We start from the raw sequence: 20,235 nt of genomic DNA, 5'->3' as shown, positions 1-20,235 counted from the left end.
GGATGAGAAGCTGGATATGAGTCAACAGTGTGCCCTTGTAGCCAAGAAGGCTAATGGCATATTAGGTTGCATTAAGAGGACCATTGCCAACAGATTCAGAGATGTCATTATTTCCCCTTTATTCGGCTCTGGTGAGGCCACATCTGGAGTACTGTGTCCTGTTCTGGGCCCCCCTCTACAAAAAGGATGTGGACGCACTGGAGAGGATCCAGCGGAAGGCAACCAAAATGATTAGGGGGCTGGAGCATATGACTTATGAGGAGAGGCTGAGGGAGTTGGGTCTGTTTAGTCTGCAGAAGAGTGTGGGGGGGGGGGAGGTTGATAGCAGCTTTCAACTTCCTGAAGGGAGCTTCCAAAGAGGATGGAGAGAGGCTGTTCTCAGTAGTGACAGATGGCAGAACAAGGAGCAATGGTCTCAAGTTTTGGCTGGAGACATCCAGGTTGGATATTAGGAAAAACTATTTCACTAGGAGGGTGGTAAAGCACTGGAATGGGTTACCTAGAGAAGTAGTGGCGTCGCCATCCCTAGAAGTGTTTAAGCCTCGGCTTGACAAAGCCCTGGCTGGGTTGACTTAGTTGGGATTGGTCCTGCCTAGAGCAGGGGGCTGGACTTGATGACCTTCTGAGGTCTCTTCCAGCTCTATGGTTCTATGATTCTAGACGTAGCCTTTTAGACTAACAGATTTATTGGAGCATAAGCTTTTGTGGGCAAAGACCCACTTCATCAGATGCATGTAGTAGAAATTCCAGAGGCAGGTATAAATATACAGGCACATGAAAAAAAAGGAGTGCCAATCAAGAGGAAGGCAAGAGATAATGAAGTCAATTCAGTCAGGGAGGATGTGGCCCACTTCTAGCAGCTGGTACGTAAGTGTGAACACCAAGAGAGGAGGAACTGCTTTTGTAGTTGGCTAGCCATTCACAGTCTTTGTTTAATCCTAAATTGATAGGGTCAAATTTGCGAATGAATTGTAGCTCTGCAGTTTCTCTTTGAAGTCTGTTTTTGAAGATTTTTTTTTTTGCAGGATGGCTCGTTTTACATCTGTTACTGTGTATCCAGGGAGACTGAAGTGTTCTCCTACAGGTTTTTGTATGTTACCATTCCTGATATCTGATTTGTGTCCGTTTATTCTTTTACGTAGGGACTGTCCAGTTTGGCCAGATCTCTGGCCTTCCTCTTCATTGGTACTCCTTTCTTTTCATGTATCTGTATATTTATATCTGACTCTGGAATTTCCACTACATGCATCTGATTAAGTGGGTCTTTGCCCACGAAAGCTTATGCTCCAATAAATCTGTTAGTCTATAAGGTGCCACAGGACTTCTAGTTGTTTACGCAGATTCAGACTGATTCATTTCAAAATAGATTATTTTAAAATTTCCTAGTATAGCCATGCCCTCAATGAATTATGCCTGCAAGGAGAGAAAGCATTACCACCTCCATTTTACAGATGGCGAACAGGGGCACCAAGAAGTTAAGTGCCTTGCCCAAGACTGCAAAGAAAAAGTCTGTGCCAGAGCTGGAAATAGAACACAGAGCTCCTTTTCTGGGTGTTAGCCACAAGACCCCATTCCCTCAGTAGAAGGGAATGGCTAGGTAATCAGATATAAAGATACAGAAAGTGACACTGAGAAGCTTGAAAATAAATCTGAAAAGATGAAAGATAATCAGGGATTGGCAGCTTGTGTAAAACAGGCTAAACGGCATTTGGAGGGAGAAACTGAAAGAATGGAGAACTGTAGGAGAGCTAAATGTGTGAGCACTGAGAATTCCTGCGGGTAAGGAGGGAATAGATGATGAGGAAATTGGTCTGCTACTACAAGCAGTGTTATAAGAATTTTCATTAGAAGAGAAGAGAAGAGAAGAGAAGAGAAGAGAAGAGAATCAGGACTAATAACTGAAGTGATGTCTGCCACATAAACATACTTTGCTCACTTAGGGCCAGACCACAGGCAATCCTTTGCACATCAGCAGTCCTGAACTCTCCTGAGCCAGCCAACCACATCCCCAGAAAAAAATTGCCACAAAGCCCTCTCACTGGTAGGAGTTGAGATGGCAGAGTCTTGGCCCTGCCCTGTCAATGCCATAACAATTTTGTGTGTGTTTGAGAGAGAGAGATGGAACAAGGATTCAGATAATCACATGCAATATCTTCCAAGTAAAACCACAGATTGTTTTCCTGTTAAAATAATGTTGGCAAACAGAAAGACTATCCTGTTCTTCAGCTGTAGCAAATACAATACTTTGAAAACTTTGAGGGTAACTAATCCCCGTCAGTGGTAATTCATTTCTTTATTCATTCTGTAGATTAATTTTTTTGTATTTCTGTTGTTTGGTGACTGGGGTGAAATAAGGGGAATGATCTCAACTTCCTCCTGGAGAACAGTGGTCACATCATATGAGGACTCTATGCAAACGTAAGTAAGACACAAGAAGGTCCTATGGTGACAGGAATTCATTATGTTCTCACTGCTGGAGAGGATCCCTCCTAGCTATAGTTCAGGTACATTGGTGGAACACTCTGAAGGACCCTGCATTGCTGCTATCTATTCTGTACTGTAGAGTCATCTGCAGACAGAGATTGCAATTTCATTGCTCTCCATCTGGAACTTCTGAGGCTACCATGGAGAGTCAGAAGGCAGCCATGTTAGTCTGTTTCAGCAAAAAGGATGCGTTTTATGGAACCTTAAAGAATAAAATTCATTTGGACATAAGCTGTTGTGGGCTGCAACCCACTTTGTGAGATGCATGAAGTGGAAACTTCACTGTGTCAGGGCAATATACACATGCAAAGTTGAGGTATACACGTGCATTACATTACTATGTGGAGGACCAGTGCTAAGGAGGTCAATTAAATCAGGGAGGATATGTCCTATTCCCATCAGTTGATGAGGTGGCGTGAAAAAGAAAGAAAATTACTTTTTCTAGTGAGCTAGCTACTCCCAGTCTCTATTCCGACCCAGTCTTAACGTTGCCATACTTCATATGGAAGAAAATTAGGGGGAGGTGAGCCCAATCCTGGCAAGCCTGCAGGCTCTGCATGCTATACAGAAGTGCTCTGTGCAGGTATCGCCCCCTCCCACTCCCAATGGCTGAATTGCAGCCTGTGGGAGTGGTGGGGGAGGGTGTGTCCTGCAGCACAGAGCCATGAAAAGCTATGTACAGTCCCTCTAACTGCACCAGATAGGTGCTTGTATCCCCATCCCCTTCCCACCTAGACCCCACACCTCCCTCCCACTCCTGCACCCCCTTCCCATTCAGACTCTGCATTCCCACACCAACTCCTGCAACCCCTTCCAGACCCTCCTCCATTAGCATGCTCCAGCACCCACCCTCCTACACAGAACCTCACCGTCCTCCTGCACCCACCCTTCCTGCACCCCCCCTATCCTTAGTCCACTCCTGTGCCCCCTCCTAAACCTGATTTCCAGCTCACTCCTGCACCCTCCTTCCCACACAGATCCCACATCCCTGCCTGCTCCATGGCAGTCCCCTCGCATGCACTGAACCCCTCATTTTAGCCCCACCCTGTAGCCTAGACAAGCCCCACAAAATGTATTAACCCTGATCCCCCTAGACTCCAGGGTAGAGCTTGAGGGTAGTGAGGTGAATGTATTTTAATTTTAATTTTACTTTGCTTCTCAGCTGCATGTAGTCCTGTGCCTCCCATCTCCATTTTATAGAACTAGGAGGCAGGCTTGCTTGGCTCACTCAGCACTTGAGTCTTGATCTGCTTCTGCATAGTTGTAAGAAAAAGAGGTTCCCTGCAACTATTCCATACACCACCAGGCTGAGTTTTGCCTGAAGTACATAAGTATGGAATTCATGCTATTTTTCTACATCTCTGTGCTACATAGTAGGAGAGCAATAATATCAATATGCAAATACATTATGTCTGAAATAATGTGTTCAGATAGACCATAGAAATTAAAATTACTGGGGAAAATAGATTGCCAAAGCTCTCTGAAGGTTGTAATATAGGAAAGGAGAAAGAAATAAATTATAAACATTATAAAGAATGAATTATTTAGGATAATTTAACAGAAATGGTTGTGTGTTTCTTTTAGGATATTTTTGAGATTTATAGCATCTCTACCAAAATATTTAAAGAACATCTTTAAGAAACACATTGTTGCTGATTTTGCAAAGCGAGCAAATGAAATTTTATAATTCCATTTGCTAAATAAGCTATTTTATTGCCTATTTGGTAAAGTAGCCCAGTTGATGATTGCTCTACATAGTGGACAGAAGCTTCTGACTATTTCACAAATGAGATACTGAAATTGCCTATTGTTCAAAGGCGGCAATTTTTCAAAATCAGTATTAACTTCTGTATTTGCTAGTTAATCCCATCAAATTTGCTCACAGAATGGCCTTAAAAATTGTGCAAAACAGAAAAGAAACATGTTATCCATAGATTCCATGCAAGAAGTCACACACAACATCAATGACTAAGTTACTTTACTATATCATGGCTTACCTACATACTATAAGAATTAAATTGTGGTCCTTAGGTTACAAAAGTTTTTATTTCTAATTAATAAAAGGAAACAATATGGTGGATTTTGCAGCCAGACTCTGAAGTCTGCATTCAGGTTTGATTCAGCCTTAGTCAAGCAAAACTCCCATTGACATGAGTGAGAATTTTTTCAATGTAAAAAACTGAACAAGGATCTCCTAATATGTCATTTTTCTCTATCAGAATCTCAAATCTAGATAGATACTAAGAAGTTAGGGAAGTGAAAGGTTCAGATTCAAATCTCACAATCCAAGTCCATGCAATCAGGTTTGGTTTGGGGACAGACTGAAAGCTGGAAAGGACCTTTTTTCTATTGTCAGCGTAGCTATAGTCAGCATTTCTCAACTGATGTTTTTGTAAGATTTAGGCTCAAGAGAACATAGGTCATGAAATCAATTGATTGTTTTAGATTTCCATCATCTTGGCTCAGGCTACGTCTAGACTGCCGCTTTTTATTGGAAAAAGGTACGCAAATTGTACTCCGCAATTTGCATACCTTTTTCCAATTGTTTTTTTGGAAGACGCATTTCCGAAATTTGGGCTGGCTACACTGGGCCAAATTTCAGAAAAACCTCTTTTGGAAGAGCCCTTCTTCCTCATGAAATGAGGAAGATAAGGCTTCTGAAAGAGTGCGTCTGCTCTTCTGCAAAAAATGTCATAAGAGCAGACGCGTTTCCTGGAAATGGCAGAGTTTTTCTGGGATACCTCTGGTATGTCGGAAAAACTCCATAGTCTCGACATAGCCTCAGAGGCCTTGCAAGATTTCAGTTGTTGTGATTCCATCTCTGAGGTTTAGCACTGAAAATTTATTCTCAAAAGCAAGCCCTTAGCTTGGGTTCCAGTTTTAAATTAGCAGAAACAAAGCATTATGCATGCAAATAATAAGGTGCACACGATATTTTCAAGCCAGGTGCAAATAAATTAATATACACACACAAATATATATATATAATACACACACACAGATGCTCAGCATGGCTAAAGATGAATGGAGAATGGGGTCCTATTTGGAAAAGAAATGAAGCCTGAACCTTGGGCCCTTTGAATCACTCTCAGCACAGCATGGCATGCTCTGGGTAGCTCTGGGGACTGGCAGGGGTGGTAACGTGGTGGGGCAGGCTGCCTGCCTCAGCCCAGACCCACCCCTGCTGCCTAAAGCCCTGCCCCTTCTAGGAGCACGGAGCTGCCCCTCCATCTTGCCCAGGGACCTAGCAAATCTGTCGGCCCCCTTGGGATGAATCACTTGTTAACTGACCTCTTCTCATTCCCTTTGAAGCATCTGGCACTGGCCACTATCAGAAGACAAAATTCTGGGCTATTGTTTGCTTGACTAATTTTTTTCCATTTAATGGGCTTCAAATCAAGCTCCTAGTAAGCCTGTGGCATAGCTCACAATTAATACTATAAGCTGCCCACTGAGAAATACTATGTCCAATTCCAAAGCTGCAGCAAGAATCCTGTATATGTATTTTACTCACTTTTGGTTTCCAAACTTGATAACATGCACACACATGCATAACACATACTCTGTGTGTTATCAACAAATCAACACCACTTTCTTTCTATTTTAGGTGGTAAATATGACAGAAAGAAATATGTAATAATATTAAAATGTCAACCACAAGGAGGTATGATTTACCTGTAAGGATAATAATTTGGTCATACATCAAGAGCTTAATAAACCCAGTCTTCGCTTACGATATTATTCTAAGGAAGAGCTAATTAGTTTCCTGTTGATATACAAATATAAAACAAAAGATGCATGAATATTTTCAAGGAAACTGGATGGATCAGGGGATTAAGCAAGGGGTTAATGAGCCTTTTAATTCTAGTTCATTGATCTGAATAAGACCCAGAACAGTAATGAATAGAGGCGTATAAGGATTTTTTTTAAGCATGAGGCTTCATACTCAAAAATGAATCTTTGATTTTGGGCAATTTTGTATAGTTTTATATATAAAAGTATTTGACAAATACAACTGTAATTTAGTTGCATAAATGACGGGAGGAAGATATGTTTTTTGGTGTTGGACTCATGGCATATATAAATACCCAGTGCTGGGCCAAGTACTCAGATTGTGGGTGAGCACTTGAGATGAATGAAATCTTACCAGTATTTTTTCCTCTTTCTTCCCTAACAATAAGAAGGTGGTCTAGGAAATTTCACTGAGGGCTTGTGAGAAAAGGGTAAACAGTGAGGTGTCAAAGCTTGCAAAGGATACAAAATTACTCAATATAGTAAAATGCAAAACAGACTGGGAAGAACCACAAACAAACCACAAAGAGCCAAGGTCAGGATGAATTAGGTGCTTATGGAAAGTGAAAAGTGCCTCTAATCTTTAAAAAAATTGCCTGTACCTAATCAGAATGGGAATATGAAAAAAACAAAACAAAACAATTACTAAGTAAAATAACTTTATTCAGATGGATTTTTAGGTATACAGGCTGTACATCATATCCCATCTCCCCTATCTTGTATCTACTTTCTTCATTTAGGGTATGTCTACACTACAGAGTTATTTCAAAATAGCTTATTTCGAAATAACAAGTCTAGACACAAAATGCATTTCAAAATAGCATTTTGCTATTTTGCAATAGCATGTCCACACTGGTAGGATTCTGAATCGCATTTAAGGCCGGCCAGAACCGGTTCTGGCAGGGCATCAGGTCAGGAGTTAGCCTCAGGCAGCAGCCACTCAAGGTATCTGAGTCTGTACATAAAGGGACTCTCCCCCGCCCCCCTACAGCTGGTTCTAATGTTTCCCTGCTTGCTTGCCTATCTCGCTGAGGGACAGCAAAGCATTTTTTTTCTCTGCGTGCTCCAGTTGCCCTCACTCAGGACACCACAGCACTCTGTAGCATGGAGCGAGAGCTGCACCATGGCACTTTGGTGCTTCTCCTGGACTTGTTGCTGTGAGCCTGGCAGCACATTCTGCAGGCAGTAACAGTCTCCCTAGTGTGCCCCACTGGGGGCTTGTGCCTTATTCCTCCCTCATGTCCTTCCACTTATCCCTCCCTAACCCGCTTCCTGCTGTACAATAAAAGACAGGTGTTCATTACAACAAAGCCTCTTTATTGAACAAAACTGGGGTGGGGGGCAATGAAACTGAGGTGAGACTGGGGAAAGAAGGTGGGAGAGGGGAGGAGGGAGGATGGGAGAGGGGAGGGGGAAACCTGGGAGGAGGGAGCTGGCAGGGGGAGGCAAGGGGAGGAAGGGAGAGGAGACGCTCAGGGCTCAGGGTTGGGAGTCTCGCCGGCCCAACTCTGCAGTCCCTGGGGGTGTGGGGAGGGTAGGGAGGAAGAAGTGAGAGAGGGAGAGGGAATTGGAGGAGGAGTGGCAGCTGAGGAGGCAGCAGGGGCTGGAGCAGCTGGAGGCAGCAAGGGTATGTCTACACTACAGCACTAATTCGAACTAACTTAATTCAACCTAAAAACTAGACCTAAAAACCTAGTTCGAATTAGCATTTTTCTAATTTGAATTAGCATGTCCACATTGAGTGGACCCTGAACCGAGGTTAAGGATGGCCGGAAGCAGTGCCGGCAGGGCATCAGATTAGGACTTAGAGCGTGGAGCTGCTGTCTCAGACTAGCCGAGGGCTGTGCTTAAAGCCGACCCCCACCCCAGACAGACAGTTCTCAGGGGTTCCCCGCTCGCTTGTCTAACTCGATGAGGGACAGCAAAGCAGTCCTGGCTTGGAGTGCCCTGAATGCCCACACTCGGCATATCACAGCACTCGGCCATCAGCCCGGCTGCACTTGCCGCAGGCTGCCATCCGGGGGGGAGTCAATTGAGGGCCGCAGGAGAGCTTCCACCCCGAGGAGCCCGCAGAGCCACCCCAGTCCTCCCCATCAGGGGCTCGTACCCCATTCTCTTTATTGAAGAAAACCCGGGGAGACTGGGAAAAGGAGGTGGGAGAGGGGAAGAGAGAGGGTGGGAGAGGGTGTGACGGACCGGGCCGTGTCTGGGCACAACTGAGGGCGTCCGCTCAGGGCGAATTGCTCAAATCCGGGGCTCCTTACAGCCCCCAGACCGGTAACCTCTCCAAACAGGCCACAAACCAGTCCCACAGAGTGCTTCAGCTGCCTGCCTGAAGCCTCCCGAGCAAAACCCCTCCGGCACCCCAGCAATATCCGTGCCCCAGATGGCCCCGGGCCTAATACACAGGTGGGGGGTCCTAGCACCCAATCCCCCCTACCCTGAACAAGTTCTGTCCAGTTCCAAGAAACCAGCCACAGATCATTGGTCAATTTACCCTCTGGATCTCACCCACAAGTCACGCTGGGCCAATCCTTTAGAATCTATATCTAAAGGTTTATTATTACAATAAAGAAAAGCATGAGAGTAAGGTTGTTAAAGGATAATACGTTACATGCACCGAATCTCCCAGTTCTTGATGCAGGCTCTAGCAGAGATGTTACAGCTGCTGGTTTGAAAGTTCTTGTTGCACATCCTAGCATCAGGATGGGGTCACAGGTCTTCCGGGCTCTTCGATCCCTGTAATGCTGCCTCTGGGATGAAGTGCTGAGCTGAGAACAAAATGGCATCGACCACATGGCCTCTTTATACCTCCTTCCTGGCCTCTTCTTGTATGCAGCAGGTCACCTGGTCCTCAGCCTCTCTCTGCTGGCCGCTCTTAGATGTCCGCCCTCATGCTTTAGGTGTGTCCTTGGCCCGTTGAGTTCCATTGTCCCACAGGGCCTCGCTAATTAGCATGTCCACAGGCCTGGGCTCTGCCCAATGCTCAACCACATGCAGAGAAATATTCAGTATCCACATAGACTACAGATTCCTAACTACAAACACAGACATTATACAACCACATAAATAGCTTACATAGGATTATCAGATAATAAGCTTCTATTCAGCACCCCACATGGCCCGCTTTTATACCATTTTCTGGGGCCAGCACCCCCACCTATGGGTGCAGCATTGATCTGGCTGCTCCCTCAAGATCCAGTAATGTGACTGAGGGGAGGGCAACTAAAATGATCAGGGGTTTGGAACAGGTCCCATATGAAGAGAGGCTAAAGAGACTGGGACGTTTCAGCTTAGAAAAGGGGGGATATGATAGAGGTCTATAAAATCATGAGTGGTGTGGAGAGGGTGCCTAAAGAAAAGTTCTTCATTAGTTCCTATAATAGAAGGACTAGAGGACACCAAATGAAATGAATGGGTAGCAGGCTTCAAACTAATAACAGAAAGTTGTTCTTCACAAAGCAAATAGTCAACTTCCGGAACTCCTTGCCACAGGAGGCTGTGAAGGCTAGAACTATAACAGAGTTTAAAGAGAAGTTAGATAAATTCATGGAGACTGGGTCTATGGAGTGGTATTAGCCAGGGGGTAGAAATGGTGTCTCTGGCCTCTGTTTGTAGAAGGCTGGAGATAGATGGCACAAGACAAATGTCTTGGTCATTGTCTTCGGTCCATCCCCTCCAGGATACCTAGTGTTGGCTGCTGTCGGCAGACAGGGTACTGGGTTACATGGACCTTTGGTCTGACCGAGTACGACCATTCTTATGTTCTTATGTTCTAAGCTCAGGGCTCAGGGTCGGGGGTCTCACTGGACCACCCTGATTTTCATGCAGACCTGCTCCTGGGTGGCCAGGCTGGCAGCTCTCCTACCCTAGACGGCCACTTTCCTGTGCCTAGTGCGGAGGTCATGGATGAGGTCCACAATCTCCGCACTAGACCAGGCGGGCGCCCACCTCTTGCGGCCCCAGGCAGGCTCCTGGGAGCCGCCAGCCAGGTCCTGGGAAGAGGCGGAGGGCTGGGTGGCAGTGGGTGGCTGGCTCGTGCCATGCCAGGTGCAGGGTCTGCTGGCTGGGTGCTGGCAGGCTTGCACCTGGCACGGGCACCGTAACCAGACCGTGCCCCTTTAAGAGGTCCGGGGCTGGGAGGGGGGCAGAAGAGTTTCCCTGGTGTTGGCCAGAGTGGCCACCAGGGAAAGCTGGGGAGGGCTAGCCTCCCACTAGTTTGAATTAAGTGGCTACACACCCCTTAATTTGAACTACTTAATTCGAACTAGGCGTTAGTCCTCGTAGAATGAGGTTTACCTAGTTCGAATTAAGTGCTCCACTAGTTCGAATTAAGTTCGAATAGCGGTTCCTATCAAAGTTAATTCGAACTAACGGCTGTAGTGTAGACATTAACTTTGTAGTGTAGACATACCCCAAGCTCTGCCCGCAGGATACGGTCCACGGCATCAAAATAGGGTCAGGGGTCTGAGTCTGCCCCTGGTTGGGAGCTGCTCCCTGTGGTCCTGGCATTCACCTGCCACAGCTTCTTTATTTTCATGCGAACCTGCACCTGGGTTCACATGTGGCCTTTTGTGGCCAGGCTGGCAGCCTGTAGACGGTTGCATTCCTCCATTTAGTGCGGAGATCATGGACGTTGGAGGCATCCCCCCAAACCTGAATTAAATCCCTGATCTCTGCACTGAACCAGGCAGGCACCCGCCTTTTCCAGCCCCTGGCAGGCTCCTGGGAGTTGGGAGACTGCTTCTGGGGAGCGGTGGAGGGCTGGCTGCCAGTGGCTTGCTGGTTCATGTTTTGGGACCACAGAGTCAGGGGCAGCGACTGCTGGCTCTGGGCTGGCAGGCTTGGAGCTGACACAGGCACTGTGGCCAGAGTCTACTCCTTTAAGGGCTCCAGGGAGGTGGGGGAGGGAGAGGAGTTTTCTTGGTTGAGGTTGGAGTGGCCACCAGGGCACCCTGGGAAGGGCTGGAGGCCCCCTATTTCAAAATAAGCATCTACACAGCGCTTATTTCAAAATATCAGTTTTGAAATTGGCTCTATTCCTCATGGAATGAGGTTTACCAATTTCGAAATAAGCCCTCCACTATTTTGATTTAATTTTGAAATAGCAGTATGTCTGTGTAGACGCTGGTAAAGTTATTTCGAAATTACGGCTGTTATTTTGAAATAACTTTGCTGTGTAGACATACCCTTAGACAATAAAGTCTCCCAAGCAGCCATATGTGTTAACCACTACCATTAACTACAATACAAATAAGAAATAATAATAGCTTCACCCTTGTATATATAGAGCATCTATTAGAAAGTAAATAAATATTATACTACTGTGTTGACTGTAGAGTGGAATGCATACTTCCGAAATATTTATATCATCCTGTAATAAATGTTTGCTATTTAATTGTCTGTGTAGCCCAATAGCAGATAAATATCTTACAACTGTTTCAAAAAAGAAAGCAATTGCTAATGAAGATCACTAAATTGCTACTCCACACTAAGCTAGTTAGCATACTATATGCAGTAATTTGCAACAAAGCCAAGTGTCTTGCCCCATTTTTCAGCAACGATTAATAGCTGATTGTTATTCGTAGGTTTCTTATTAGTAAGATTTTATTATTTATATGCAATGCTACAATGTACCAACTACTCTAATGTAACAATGCAATACATTCTGGAGATATACCATTAAAGGTAGACTATAGTTAATAATATTAGTATATTTTGTGATGCATTGTCTTTGTATGCATGAGCATGCTTGTGTGGTCTCTTACATGTTAATTTGCAGAATTTAGCAATGGCTTTCTTTATCATTACTACTGATTAGTAAGAACCTACTATATTGCTATTGACCAATCTTTATACAGACTATTATTTCCCATTCAAAAAGACAAATTCAAAGTACCTTTCTCTGGATTTCCAACTAACTTTTGTATGAAAATAAGGTGACTGACAATCCTTGAAGGCTTGAAGTTTAGTCAAAGATTGTTGCATAGTTCATAATTCAGCTGTAAATAGATGACCTGATAAAAAGGACCTCCCTCACAAAAAAAACCAGAGTTATCATGTAAACTGGTTATTCTCAGCTCTCTATTGTGTGCAGGAGGTTCAGTTGACATTCTATAATGTCATAAAAGTTTTTGGTCACATTGTTGAAATTTCTTGAATTTAGGACAGGAAAGGAGAAATCAAAATTCAGCAAGTTGAATTTGTCCTCTTCTCTGGTTCACCTTCTACTATTTGAGCTCAGCTGAGGCCTGCTAGATAAATGATTCCCAACATTTTTTATGCTGGGGAATGGCAAACCCATTCACAAATCCACAAACTTTTGGTGTCCCAGAAACATTCTGTTTGCATATTTGTTATGCAAATGACAAATATGCAAATAAAATGTTACCAATCTGCCAAAAGCCCAGTCCAGATCCCACAGTACCAACCCTAACCCCTAGAGCCTCCACTACCCCCAGTGCAAAACACTGACCCCAGAGTCCCCTCCACCCAAACCCCCCAGTGCCAGAGCCCCCCAATCATAAAAGCATCAGTGTCCAGAGTCCCATCCCAAGAGTCCCCCATTGCCAGCTCTGCCTCCATAGCCCCTCCCTCACTACTAGCTCAGCCTTCAGAGCCCCCAGCACTAGCCCAAGTCATGGCGGCTCTGGGGGTCAGGGCTGGGGTACACTGACAAGCACCTCCCCTCCCCACCGCAGCTGTTGGGAGAGGAGTGTCCTGCCTGCCCTGCCTCCCAGACAACCAGCACCAGGCAGGGGCAGTGAACCACTCTTCTGCGGTGGGAGGAGACCCTGCCCCTGCCCAGCACTGGTTGGCTGAGAGGCAGGGCAGGACACACCTCTCCCAACAGCCCTGGAGAGAGCAGTGTACTCCATCCCTGGCCCCCAGAGCTGCCGCAGCCCAGCAATTGGTAATCGCTGTGCTAGATCATAAGAATCCTGTGCATTCATCCAAAAAACAAAAACAAAAACCAGCTTCTGCAGAAGACTAGGTCTCTTATTCTTCTCTTTTGTGCAGTGTTACAACAGGGATATGTAGCAAGAAAGTAACACAAAGACCGAGGGAAAAGAAACGATGGCATCTGTTTTTTCTTATCTTTTATTTCAAATATTTGTTACATATTTAGCTTTATATTAGTTATCACATCATTTGTAAACTGCTCCTGATTTCTGAATTTTTATCTACCCCACACTTAAGAAAATGTAAACACTGTCAATAATTCATTTAAAGCCCATCAGTTGTTCACAACTAATTTTTAGTATTCCTGTTTGATTAAGTCATTTAAGACACATTATTGATTCTATTTCCTGATTGAATAGATGAAACAAAAACAAAATCAGAAGAATAACACATGAAAATAAATGATAAACTTCTGGAATGACTAATTACAAATCAACATTTGGGGAAAATAGGCTTTAGATTCAGCAGTCAAAACAGTTAAAGTTGTCGATTGTTTTAACTAGGATTCCAACATAAAGTAACCTGTGTATATGAACCTAACACAGCTTTTTCCCTTTTCAAGCAAACATGGAATCTTGAGTGTCTCAAATTTCACCTTTCTAAATTGTTCAGTTACCACTAGTGCAATAGTGATAGGAGTAACCATAGACAGCAGAAACAAAACAAATAGGGAACTACAATACATGGAATGTAAATCAGATGAGCCAACCAGTTTGAGATAATGGACATCAAACATGACAATAAATCTGAGAACCCCATTTTGGGTAGGGTGGTATCAGGAAGCAGCTAATATTTTTTGAGAAACTCCATAAGGCTCAGATTAAGTACCTTCTGGCCACCACTATTGCTTTATAAGAAATATCACTTCCAGGACATTACTCTGTTTGTTAAAGTGATTTTCCAGGACCGATACTTTGTAAAAGTAATTTGGGGTAACTGGCTCATCTGTTATGGAAACAGTTTTTACGTTTGAGAAAATCTATTAAAATGGGGGGAGGGGGAATTAAACAGATGTCCAAGTATCTGAGAGCACTTAAAGCACCATTAGCTTTTACACAAGTTACCATATAAGTACCCGGTGAGGCCTATAAAAAGTACACGTTGCATACTTTTAAGGCGATGATTTTTTTTTTAAATGCAGAGGAGCCATTTAAATAAACAGAGGGGAATTTGTGTAAGGGAAGTGTGAGCGTGTTCTGCAAAGCCCACTTCAGCTTGTTAGCTTGCTTTTTTTAACATTGTATGGTGAGCATTTGATTTAATATTAGAATTCAGTAATCTGTCTCATAATGCTCATAAGCTTAGTGGCAATAAACTTTGTTAAATGCTAAGTTTGAGAAAATGCTGTGCAGGCAGATGGTGAATATGTGCCTAAAGTCTATCCCAGAACTGCAAACATTACCATCTGCTCCACTGATCTCTGTTTCCATTCAGTGGTATTCTTTAGAACTGGAAATCACTTTTCACAGCACCCCAGTTTCACACCCTGGCCTCAGTGATGGGATTTCTCCTGTCAGCCTGGTTCAAACCTATTTGAAACTATAATCTCAGCGCTTCCGTGTCGGCTGACAAACCCACAGAACAGCTCATGGTTTTTGAAAGGTCACAGATCTGTTTAGCTCACCCAGTCCTGGACCAGCTCTCTATGCTCCAGGCCAGCCCCTTAGTATAATTTAAAGCAACCTTAGGCCATTCTAAGTTATTCCAGCTATCAATGCCCCAAGTGGTTGATCTGAGAGCCAAAGACCAGCTGTTATTCATTCACAACCTAAATACTAGCACCAGAGAATGAAGGTGGCATGGCAGCTGGGACACCAATCTCCATAACTGCAGGATCACTCTGAACTGAGTAGATCATCCCATGGTTATTTACTCCACATTTGTCACCAGAGTCTGCCACTGGTGTGATGCAAACAGCTGACAAAGGCCATGTCTACATAATATGAACTTTGCTGACAGTTATGTCACCATAGCTATGCTGGCACAATGCTATAGTGTGGACACAATGTATGCTGATGAACATATGTTTCCCCCATCAATGTAGACACACCACTTTAGCAAGCAATGATCCATAAGTTGAAGCATTCTTCCATCAACCTCTCTGCATCTGCTCTGGGTTAGCATAGCTAAGGCAATCAAGCAATCTAACTGCATGAACCTAAATTGTAAGTGAAGAACAGGCCAGCAACAGTGAATTTCTGGTTCACAGGAGGTCTAGTTTCATCCAATCGTCCACGGAGGAGCCAAAGACACTGTCTAATTATGTAGCATGAAACTTTTAGTCAACATGGTATCAAATCCTGAAGTTCTTACTCATGGAAAATTGTCTGACGTCAGTGAGGATTGCCAGAATGAGTAAATTAATTGTAATTTGTTTCAGTGTTCAAAAGGCATAAAAGTATTCTGAAATTCCAAAATTCTGAATTTTGTGTATTGCCTCACCCTCTCTTTCCAAGTTTGGGGGGAGGGTTATTTTCATTTCATTTCTTCTTTCCCCCGCCCCCTCCATCTTCATGCCTTGCATGTTTTTCTTTTCTTTATTCTAACAGTTCAAATCTTCTCACCCTTTCAAAATCTACAGAATGGCAAAAACAAAACAAAACAAAATCTAAATTTTTCATTCTGTGGGACTTCAAAAGTTAAGTAATTTTTCCTTTGAACATTTGTAATGAGCGATCAAGACAACATCCATCTCCCTCCAATTACATTACCTATCATCATATTTGGATATCCTGTCCTTACTGGGAATTCTGTCTGCTGGTGATAACTGCCTTCAGATATTTCAGCAGGTATTCGAGGAAGCCAACCCATAGACTATGTCTACATATGAAGCTAGAGGTGTGATTCCCAGCTTATGCAGACACACTTGTGCTTGTTCTCACCAAGCTAGAGAAGTTAAACTAGTAGCCACATTAGCATGGCCAATAGCAAGTATCAGCCCTGGCTAGCTGACATGAATACAAACCCACTTAGACCTCGTTGGGTACATACACACAGCAGTTAGCACATGCTGCAGCTGGCTGGGCTAGTACAGCTACACTGATTTTAGTATGCTAGCTCAATGAAAGCTAATCAGATCTCTAGCTCCAAGGGCAGACATAGGCTTAGACTAAATTCATGGCACTACGCAGCTTTTTCAGGTAGACATAGTCCTTGCTAAAGAGATGTATGAACTAAGGGTCTTCACCATCATTTTCTGGGCCAGATCATCATCAGGCATAAAAAAATTCCTGTTTATATATTTTGAAATATTTATATGCTAGGTTAGGATGGGAGGTATTAGGATAGTTTGTTACAGGACAGCACAATTTTCAAGTGCAAATTTCAACATAATACTCTACTGCTCCAAGATGGTTATGTTTTCCTGCATCTAAAAATCTAAAGGTATGTCTACACTACAGAGTTTTGTTGGAAAAACAGCTGTTTTTCCGACAGAACTTGAGAAATGTTCACACTGCAATTGCATTCTCCCGCAAGAAAATTGAAAGACCAGAGGTTTTTTTCCGGCATCGGTAATCCTCATTCTGTTAGAAAGAAACCTTTTTGCGAAAGAGCTATTTTGCAAAAAGGTGTGTATGGACGGGGAAGAGGGAGTTCTTTTGAAAGAAGAGGAAAGAGGAAAAAGCAGAGGTACCCTAGTGGCCATTCCATCTATAGCAATCAGAGCTTACATGCGAGAGAGCGTCCATTCAGTCTGGATGCTCTCTTTTGAAAAAGCAGTTTGCTTTTTCAATGCACTTTTGCAGTGTGGACACTCTCTTTCGGAAGAAGTTTTTTCGGAAGATCTCATCTGAAAAAAGCTTCTTCAGAAAGAAGCCTGTAGTCTAGACGTAGACTAAAATAGAAAGATCATTTCTGTATTCTCTGGAAGGTTTAGGTGCAAAAGAATGCAAGAATTAAGTCTATGTTGTCATTGACTGTTGAATGGGTGGGTGGTCCTGCCTAGTGGTTGGAGCCAGAATCAGGAATCAGCAACCAAACAGAACTGGAGTAATGCAAGACAAAGGCACAAGGGCTGGAGCATGTCTGGGAACAAAGCAGAAAGAGGAACAACTGCAGATATAGGGTAATATTGAACAGACAGTGGCCAAATATTAAGTAGATTTTTAAAAGTCAAACCCCAAACAAACATGTCAGCACTGTTGAAACTAAATATGTTGAAGTTCCCAATCCATTTTTGCCCAACTGTCGATTCATGACAATTGTTAATGTTTCAATTTTTGTCCTATTTAGAGGGGGACACATGCACAAAATATCAAAAAGCCTCTGTTTCCTACCCAGCTCTATTTAGAAACAAATAAATTTAGGGAAAAAGTTTCCACTGTTAGCCAGATATTAATTGAACCCAACCTATCATGTTTAATTATACCCATTTGCTCAAAGTGTTTGTAAATTAAGAACTAGTGGATAATGAATGTTCTGCATAGAACCACAACAAAGTTCTAGAAATTAATATTTGATCCTTCGCTCCTACGGATAGAATAGGATAGCCAAGGAAAAAAAAACAAAAAATACCCACAGCCCAGGAACATTCATTTAGACTATCTAGTGATGAATCCTGCAGTGCAAATAACTTTATCATCACATTTTATTGTACAAATAGACTGGAATTCGGTTAGAAATGACAGCCAGCATGATATTTTTTATTTAAAGCAATATGTATGTTTGTACTATTCAGTCTCATTAACAATGCCATCCAAGTGCCCATAGAAAGACAATCAAACTCAGTCAAGGTTGGGTTTTATATTTGGGAGGAGAAAAAAAAATCCAGACTCAGGATACTGAAGCAATGCCCTTAAAAACTGACTACTTGATCTGAAGGCTGGATATACTGCTGTTTGCCACTACAGTATGCAATTGATTTCTTCTTTAAATTGTCATTCAGCTGTTTCCCCTTCTCTTAAAAGAGTAAATTTAAAAAAATGGACTTCAACAAACAGTTCCAAGCAGCTGAGGTTTGGAAATAAGAAAAGATATAAGAAGGAACTTTTTAAAAAGAGGTTTTTGAACACAGGGAGAGATTCTGATTTTAGGCCCAACTCTGGGGGGAGGGTAGGAGGTATCAGCTGGAGCAGCCCTGGAGGCATTATGACTCAGAGACCTCACTGCTCCCTCCTTGTTCTAAAGAGGGGGTGGGATGAGTAAGAATTTGTGTCTTGCCTATATAAGCAGTAAATTAGGACAACCAGTGAGCTAGTCACTGTAGGCGGGTATAATCAAAGCTCCCCATCTCACCCAGCTCACATGGTCCAGGTTTGAAGTGAAGAGCATTTACTAACTCTGTGCCTATGCAGTTTACACAGGGGTCTAACTCACCCTTCCTTCCTTGTTCAGGTGTGTAATTCAAGTCATAACAGTCCAGAGGCAAGGCAGATATTTTACAATATGTTTCACTTATTTAGTCATCTAGATCCAGATGCCGATACACTGACTAGAACCCACTTCACAGGTAGTCCCACTGAAGTCAGCAGCACCACTCAAGGAGTAATGGGCTTCTCAAAATGAATAAGGGAATCATGATCTGGCCTTTCTAGGACGAGGTTCCACAGGACTGCTTATTGTTTTCACATTTACTCCTGGTCTACACTAGAGGATTAGTTCGAATTAAGATATGCAACTTCAGCAATGTTAATTGCACAGCTTGTGTCAAAGGAACTTAACTCGAATTTTGGCACTGTCCAAACTTTGGCCACACTCCTCATAGAAGCAAAACTATAGGCATTGACAGAAGCATCCTCTCAGCTCGAATTAGCGTGTCTTCACTAGACCTGCCAATTCAAACCCTGGAGGAGCGACTGTAGGCATGGCTTCACAGGCTAACACTATTACCCCTCTGAGACTTTGGCAACCATGCTAGTTTATGAAGGGGAGGGAGGCATTCTTAGATTCACAGAGGCCTGATTTTCAACAGTTGTGGCAACATTTTACAAACTTACTTTGCATACGCAGGCTGCAAGGCAATGGAGAATCTATCCCAAAGAATGTCCACAGACCAAAAATCCAACTAATTTTGGATCAACTTAATCGATAATCAGCAAAATTCTATGATATTTCATCAGCTCAGTTCTTTGAGAGCTAATCTAGTCCCCATCCTTGCAGGACTGTTTCTCGGATAAATTATTTTTATTAATGTGGCTGTCACATGGTGGTATTTGCTGCAATAACTGAACAGCAGATCAGTTTATACACACTGTCAAGATTGATGACAGTGGTGATTCTATTTTGCTAGATTCTATTTGAAAACATCCATCGGGAAGTGTTTCTAACTCTTTTCCTCAATTTATGAGTTTGGATCACGTGCTGCTATGCAAAATCCTTTGTCGGGCTTATTTCAGTTCACCAGGTATTGCCATACAGCCTCCTAGGGTATGTCTACACTACCCTGCTAGTTCAAACTAGCGAGGTAATGTATGCATACCGAACTTGCTAATGAAGCCCGGGATTTGAATTTCCTGGGTTTCATTAGCATAAAGCCGGCGCCGCCATTTTTAAAAGCCGGCTAGTGCAAACCCCGTGCCGCGTGGCTACACGCGGCATGGGCTAGATAGTTCGAACGATGTAGCCATTCTGAACTATCTGTACTCCTCGTGGAACAGATAGTTCGGAATGGCTATGTAGTTCGAACTATCTAGCCCGTGACGCGTGTAGCCGCGCGGCACGGGGTTCGCACTAGCCGGCTTTTAAAAATGGCGGCGCCGGCTTTATGCTAATGAAGCCCGGGAAATTCAAATCCTGGGCTTCATTAGCAAGTTCGGTATGCATACATTACCCCGCTAGTTCGAACTAGCGGGGTAGTGTAGACATACCCCTACTATCCAGCCTTGTAATGCATTTTAAATCCTGCCTATAACTCATCTAGATGTTCGCCCTATAAGAGAGGTAGACATATTCATCCCCCAGTTTTCCAACAGTAGGATCCAAAAACCTATGTTATTGACAAATACCTCGTGCTTTACTTTTGAGCATTTCAGGATTCTGAGCAAAGCAAAAGCCACA

This window comes from Pelodiscus sinensis, chromosome 6 (genome assembly GCF_049634645.1).
Source record: "Pelodiscus sinensis isolate JC-2024 chromosome 6, ASM4963464v1, whole genome shotgun sequence".
NCBI classification, from domain to species: domain Eukaryota; kingdom Metazoa; phylum Chordata; order Testudines; family Trionychidae; genus Pelodiscus; species Pelodiscus sinensis.
The sequence above is the reverse complement of the archived record's forward strand: the minus strand, read 5'-3'. Positions refer to the sequence as shown.